This window comes from Podarcis erhardii (genome assembly GCF_964252035.2).
Source record: "Podarcis erhardii genome assembly, chromosome: 5".
NCBI classification, from domain to species: domain Eukaryota; kingdom Metazoa; phylum Chordata; class Lepidosauria; order Squamata; family Lacertidae; genus Podarcis; species Podarcis erhardii.
In genome coordinates, this window is record NC_138509.1 from 47,861,959 (window position 1) to 47,869,066 (window position 7,108).

The following is a 7,108-nucleotide window of genomic DNA, read 5'->3' on the forward strand; positions in this document are numbered from 1 at the left end:
CTCAAGGCTTGAACTTTCAGCATTGATTTAGGAGAGGGAATGAAGGAGCAAAACTTTCTCCATGAAACAAACTGAAACATCCTGTGAAAATGAGATAGGGAAGGAAGACCATGAAGTTCTGGATGGGCACTGTGAAAGAATGGATGGAGAATCAGCAGCTATTACTACCAGGCATGGAATGAGTATTTGCTCTCGAGCAACAGCAGACACAACAGGTTTATTTAGAGATTATTATTTTCTGCTACCTTCGTAGTAGCATGGATGAACGAGATGTGCAAGATTAGCCGTGTTAAAATAGTATTTGCATGTGGAATGACTAGCCCTGTGGCTGCAGTTGTACACAGCCACTTGTACTACTTTGGGGAAATTTGTTTTTAAGATTCATCCAGCTGTCCAATCATCAAGCTGCTTAGTGCAATCTTAAGATCTGGATTTAGTTGGCCGTTTCCACCACGGGGTATGTGGGAGGGTGTCCATGCACAATTATGCCATCTGAAATTTTGTTTGAAAATGTGATTGCTTCACAGCTAATTACATGGTCAGATCTTTGAGCCAGATATAGAAGGGATGAGAGGGCATCAGATGCAAAGTCAAGACGTCAAAGTTGCACAGAAGATTTTTTATTCAGCCCAATACATTTCAAGTCTTAAGAGCCTTTTTTCAGGGGCAAATCATTTTAGTTCAAAGGATAACCAAAGCTCTCTTCCACATCATATCAAAGTTTCTGAGTTGTCCCTGAGGAACAACCATAATATTTGAAATGGGTTCAATGACTCATTTTCTGTGCACTTTTGAAGTTCCACTTCTATTCATTGGGGAGTAGTTGCATGTAGAGACTCTTCTGATTCCTGGATCCAGCAAGCGTCAAAATTTATGCAAGGATTCAAATTCCTGGTATAGCTAGACTAGCTTCCTAGTGAGGTTATGGGCCATTAAAGGAACAAATGAAGTGGCTCTCTGCTAGATATCAAAAGGACGGACACCCCCCCTCAACTGGCTGGTAATTTAAGGCCAGAGCTGAGAGTGAAGTTAGGAGGTGGAAGCAAGGCAGCAGGCTGGGAAGCCAGAAAGACAGAGTAATGCTTGATCTTTGTTTGAACCCAAGGTTGTGGATATGGGGAAGCAAGCCCCTCTTGGGCTGTTAATGCTGTGAACCCCTCCACCATAGGTTCAGGTCGTATACATGTGTAAACCATACATCATAAAGACAGCCAAGTACCCTCTGTATCTCATTGCAAAGGAAGCATGAACCCTGGGTAAGCGCCTGGAAACCTCTGGAATCTTGCCCTGCTCAGAGATTGGAGTGGCGTGCAAAAGTGGTGTCTTATTTAAGTGACACTCCAGAATCACATTCGTGCCAACGTATGAATATGTCTCCATAAGTTTCAATATCAAGCCGTGCAGTCTGTAATCAACAAAAACTTTCACTGATTAAGCTACTAATTAAGACTTGGCAGCCCTAAGTCAGAATGCTTGTGTGATTGCAGGTTGCTGTCAGTTAAGACAGCAAGCTCTTTATTTTAGCTAAAAATTGCAATGTCTGAATCACATTCTTTTGAAAATACATGGATTTATGCTGCAGAAAGGAATGCATTGGCAGATGGAACAGCACCCTCTACTGATTACTTCAAAGAATTAAATGGACATAAAATTTGACAGGTGACAGTTTGGTACTAATTCCTCAATTTTAACATAGTGTCACTCTATTACATTCTCCTTTTATGCATGTTATATTCTAGGATAACTCTGCTTAGAGTTGTACAAGACACTAATAACTATGTTATCCAAAGGACCAGACACTATCTCTTTTTCAGAATATTCTCGGTTGCAAAAATATTGGCCAAATATATCCCCCCACCCACCCCCAAAAAATAATAATGAAAAAAATCCTCCCTTCTGATAGTTTCAGACTGTCATATTTCTCTTACAGGCTTGGGAAGTTTTTATGAGTACATTTTACAAATTAAATTGCTCCTTCCTTCCGTCCTTCATCACTCCCTCCCTCTCTCCCTATCCTTTAAACAGAAAGCAAAAAAGGCACACTTACTAGAATATGCTGCCACATTCTCTAACTGTGAATGCTTTGCTTTGGGGTGAGTGTTCAGATCACTGAAAGATTAACTCCTTGGAAGACAGACCAGGTGCAACTGTTTAATGGATTTTATTCAGGAGAAAAGGGGAAACAGGTAGAGGACCTTCTCAGTAGTGGCACCCGCCCTGCGGAACGCCCTCCCATCGGATGTCAAAGAGAGAATCAACTATCTGACGTTCGGAAGACATCTGAAGGCAGCCCTGTCTTCCCTAAAGTTTTTAATGACTGATGTTTTAATGTATTTTTAATCTTGTTGGATGCGGGTGGTGCTGTGGGTAATGATCTGTAGAGATCTGTTCCCTGCAGCCGATTCAATTTAAAAACACCCGTCATTCACTTTCTCACATAAGTGACATTCATGAATGTTATGTTCTTAGCTTCACTTGTGAAAACAGCCGTAGTGATTTGTGTGTTTGATCGTGACTAGCGCAGTTCAGGCCTGCATTTACCTGTGATCTGCCAAGGCAATCTCAGCCAGCCAGCCAAGTGTGATGTCCTACCATATGCTTGAGACAGCTGCCTTGCTTTTGCAGTCCCACGTTGCCAAACGGAACTAGCATGTTTGATCAGCTCTCGCTGGCCAACATCCATTGCTGGTGTGCTGCGTTCAACTTGGTAAGTTGCAAGTCATGTAGGACTGTCATTGTTGATAAAACAATATCAAGCAGCATTCAAGCAGCCAACCAGATTTCTATGTTTTTGAAGCCAATGAGCATTGCAGATCAAAGCTAGCATATTCTCCACATTACAATGATTGACAAATAGAACCCTTCAATCTTCTTTTGAGTGTGTAGAGTAGGAAGGGAGGGCATATTCAAGCAACAGTTCCTCATTAAATCATATTTCAAAAGTGTGACAAAGTAAGTTGTTCATGTCCATTCTTGCCCTGGTCAGGACAGGTCTGTTATCTCAGAAGTGAATGAATAGGATTTTCCTTTTCTTGCCTGCTCTAATGCCCTCGCTGCTGCTGCTGCTGCTGTTGTTGCTGCAAGCCTTTTACAGTGTGCTCCTATGTATCTACTCAGAAGTGAGTCTCATTAAGTTCAACTCCCAGGTAAATGTTTATAGGGACTGGAGGCTTACTGCCACTACCATCAACAGAAGTAACAACTTAAATTTCAATTACCTTATATAATGCTTCCCCCAAAGAATCCTGGAAACTATAGCTGATCCCCTCACAGAGCTAGAGTTTCCAGAACCCTTGACAAATTCCAGTTCCCTGGGTTATTTGGAGAAAGCCATGTGCTGTAAATGTGCTTTAACTGCATTGTGTGGCTGTGACCTGTATTTCTTCACATGTTCCTGGCCTGAGCATTAGCACTCCAAATAGTTTTTAGGCAAAGGTGTAGCGTGGGACGGGGGGGGGGGGGGGAGAGTGCAGCCCCAGACACACAATTTTCAGGGTGTGTGAACCAGTTGCAGGGATCTCAGTCCCACCCTGCCTGCTTCTGGGGGCTCTGGGCCCTGGAGTCGGCCTGGCCTTGCCAGCACGTCCCGAGCCCCCTCACTGAATGGCCGCCTAGCCAGTGTTGAGGGGGATGTGCCTGCCAAAGGGCACATCGACTGGTCAGGCTGCTCCTTGCATGGGCAGGCAGGTGGCACAGCACAGCCCCGTGAGCCCACAGGTTTGTATAGACTCTGAGCAAGTAGCTCAAAATGCTTCAGGCAAACAAGCCAAGCCACACAGTAGAATGAAAAGCAAGAAATGTCCCACATCATTGCTGTTTTGATCTGGCGGGGGCGAAATCTTCCTGACTCCACACCTGACCATTTGTCACATTCTGAGTGTGAACAAAGCCCATGTGCTTAAAACATCTCAAGCGAAATATACTGGAAACATCTCCATGCCCACTAATATCCTATCCTTTTTGATGCCCCAGAAGAAAAGTGTGTGTGTGTGTGTGTGTTTGTGTGTGTGTGTGTGTGTGTGTGTGTGTGTGTGAAAAACTATCTCTTTGTGCGTATTGGGGCAGTGTGCTTCCTGACCTCAATATCTTTGTATAAATTGATCTGCTGAATAAAGTTGTTGCCTTTGCCTTGATCACTCTTGCAGGGATATTTCAAAATGTTAACATCTCTAGCAGTTAAAAACCTTCTTTTGTTTTTGTTCTGAATTTGACAATGTTCAACATACAGTAATTAGTTCCAGTGCTCACTTTCCAGTAAATCATGCTGGCTATTATGTGTAAATTTGGGTTATGGGGGGGGGGACCTCCATTAGATTTACTAAGGAAATTAATAATCCATATTTTAAAATATTTTTCCTACCCATAAATTGATTGTCGTCCACTTCAGATGTAATGTTCCTGCTTTGTATTTCACTGGAAAAGAAATCAATGAACAACTGGCTCTGATTTGTGTTTTTATAAAGTCCCTCAGAGACGGTAATAGACTAAGTAAACAGACTGCCTGTAAATGACAGTACAGCAACCCCTGCAAAGGATTAAGCAAATTATTTCCATTTTAGGATTGGCCTTTCTTTCTTTCTTTCTTTTGCTGCATGTCATGTTTAAACCTTTTAAGTGTTTTCCATTTATTTGGGAGAATATCTGTGTATCTTTTAAAAAACATGAACAAAATCTCTTTGAACTCGAGTTTCCAACCCTAAGGAATCTTGTTATTTTTGGAGTTATCATCAGGTCCTGGGCAAAGGCAGAAAGGAAATGATAATTCTTTGTAGTTGGGCCAACAATGCTGTAAGCTTAAAAATCCTACCGTTGTATTCTGAACCTTGGATAAAGCAGTAATCTGAGGCCTCCCTAAAATGTACACAGCAGTGATGCAATTTGCTGAGTACGGCATTTATATAGATATATATTTTACAATCGGTTGCATTTGTTGTTTTGATTCTCTTGACTTCCAATTTATAAAAAACAAAACACCTTTTAATGCAAAAGCTGAGCAAGAGCCTCAGATAACTGGCAACTCAATATCTTTACAGCATTTCAGAAGATCTCTCTGGCATAACTTTTTTTGGTGTGTGTGTAACTTCAAGCCTGTTATACAGTGTTGCAGCCTGTTGAGACTCTGCCTCTACTACCTCTCACCTGTGCTCTGTTTCCTTTTGAAGTCTGGAGTGTCTTAAAGGGCCAGCCTTCTGGGCTGCAGATGGGCCCGTCTCCTGCACTCTGACATTCCACCTAAAGCGTGCCCTGCACCATTAGACTGGTGATGTAGTGTGGAAGTCGTTTGATTTCTCAGGTGCTGGGGAAGATACCCATCAGGGGCTTCCATTTCAATGGACTCTGGTACTGTTGGATTTGGTTCAACTTGCTCCTGCTGAGAGCAAGAGAGTTGAGAGCCAGTATGGTGTAGTGGTTAAGAGCGGTAGTCTCGTAATCTGGGGAACCGGGTTCGCGTCTCCGCTCCTCCACATGCAGCTGCTGGGTGACCTTGGGCCAGTCACACTTCTTTGAAGTCTCTCAGCCCCACTCACCTCACAGAGTGTTTGTTGTGGGGGAGGAAGGGAAAGGAGATTGTTAGCTGCTTTGAGACTCCTTAAAGGGAGTGAAAGGCGGGATATCAAATGCAAACTACTCTTCTTCTTCTTCTTCTTCTTCTTCTTCTTCTTCTTCTTCTTCTTCTTCTGCCTGCCAGCGACCCCCAATCACTCAGAACCAGGAATCCAGACTGCCTATTCTGCCAGTGATACTATAGCCTCTGATTCTGTGTTCTGGTAACCAGTGGACCCCAGGGTCATGACCTCAAGCCAGCTCTGTACTGTATTTTTGTGCAGCAGAGAGAGAAAGAGGAGGAAGAGGAAGAGGAAGAGAAAGAGAAAGAGAAAGAGAAAGAGGCAACAAATTTATTCATCTTATCAATGAGGTTCAAAGAAGTTCAAAGAGAGAGAGTAATCTTAGCACAAGAGAGTATGTAGTGAGCCAGATAATTTAAAGGGTGGAAAATATATACTGGAGATAGAAAGTCTACTTTATATTCAGTCAGATCATTGATGTACTGTAGACGCTGAATGGCAGAGAAATCTGTCCCTGCCTTGCCTTGAGATGGTCAGGATTGAACCTGGACCTTTGGAATGCTAGGCATTTGTTCCACCACTGACTTATAAATAATTGTATCCAGTGTAGCACCAAGTCAGGACAAAGCAAGGGTTTATGTGTGTGCAATGGGACTTTCCCCCATCTCACCCCTCCCCCGTGTGACCCCAAATATTTTCTAGGGGTTGTCCCAAACCCCCAGAGGCGACTTATGGAGGGCGTGCATGGGGAAGGAAGGGGGGGGGAAGTCCCATTGCATAAACAGAGAGCCTTGCATCATTGGATACCACCCAGTTTCAGCCCATCTCCTTGAACTGGGGCAGTCTGATCTTTCTGCACCTCCGTGTGAATCTGCCTATGAGTCACGTGGCCCCTAAAGGAGGAAATGATAGGATATTTCACTATGTAGGATTGATGGCAAGAAATAGACAGCAGGTGGCACTCCTGTTCTATGCTGTAGTTAGAGACCTGTAATAATGGCAGTGGGCTGTGTGAGAATGCAAACACGGCAGGGAAGGCACATTTACCTCTGTTTGTAGTACAGTGGTACCTTGGGTTACATATGCTTCAGGTTACATACGTTTCAGGTTACAGACTCCGCTAACCCAGAAATAGTACCTCGGGTTAAGAACTTTGCTTCAGGATGAGAACAGAAATCGTGCTCCAGCAGCGCGGCGGCAGCAGGAGGCCCCATTAGCTAAAGTGGTGCTTCAGGTTAAGAACAGTTTCAGGTTAAGAACGGACCTCCGGAACGAATCAAGTACGTAACCAGAGGTACCACTGTATGTTGTTGATGAGTTATTCTCAGCAATACACAGGAACAAAAAGGTTATGTTGAGACTGGCAGTGTGTTTTAAGGAGAAATTGCCATTTCCATTTTATTTTTAACAAATGTAAAATATGTAGTTTCATTTTTAAAAAGCAAGCAAGCAAATTATTCTTATTCTGGGCCTGTATAGCTATCCTCCCGCTGGCTTACACCACTTCCAGGAGACTTTTCCTCCTATGGACAACAACATTG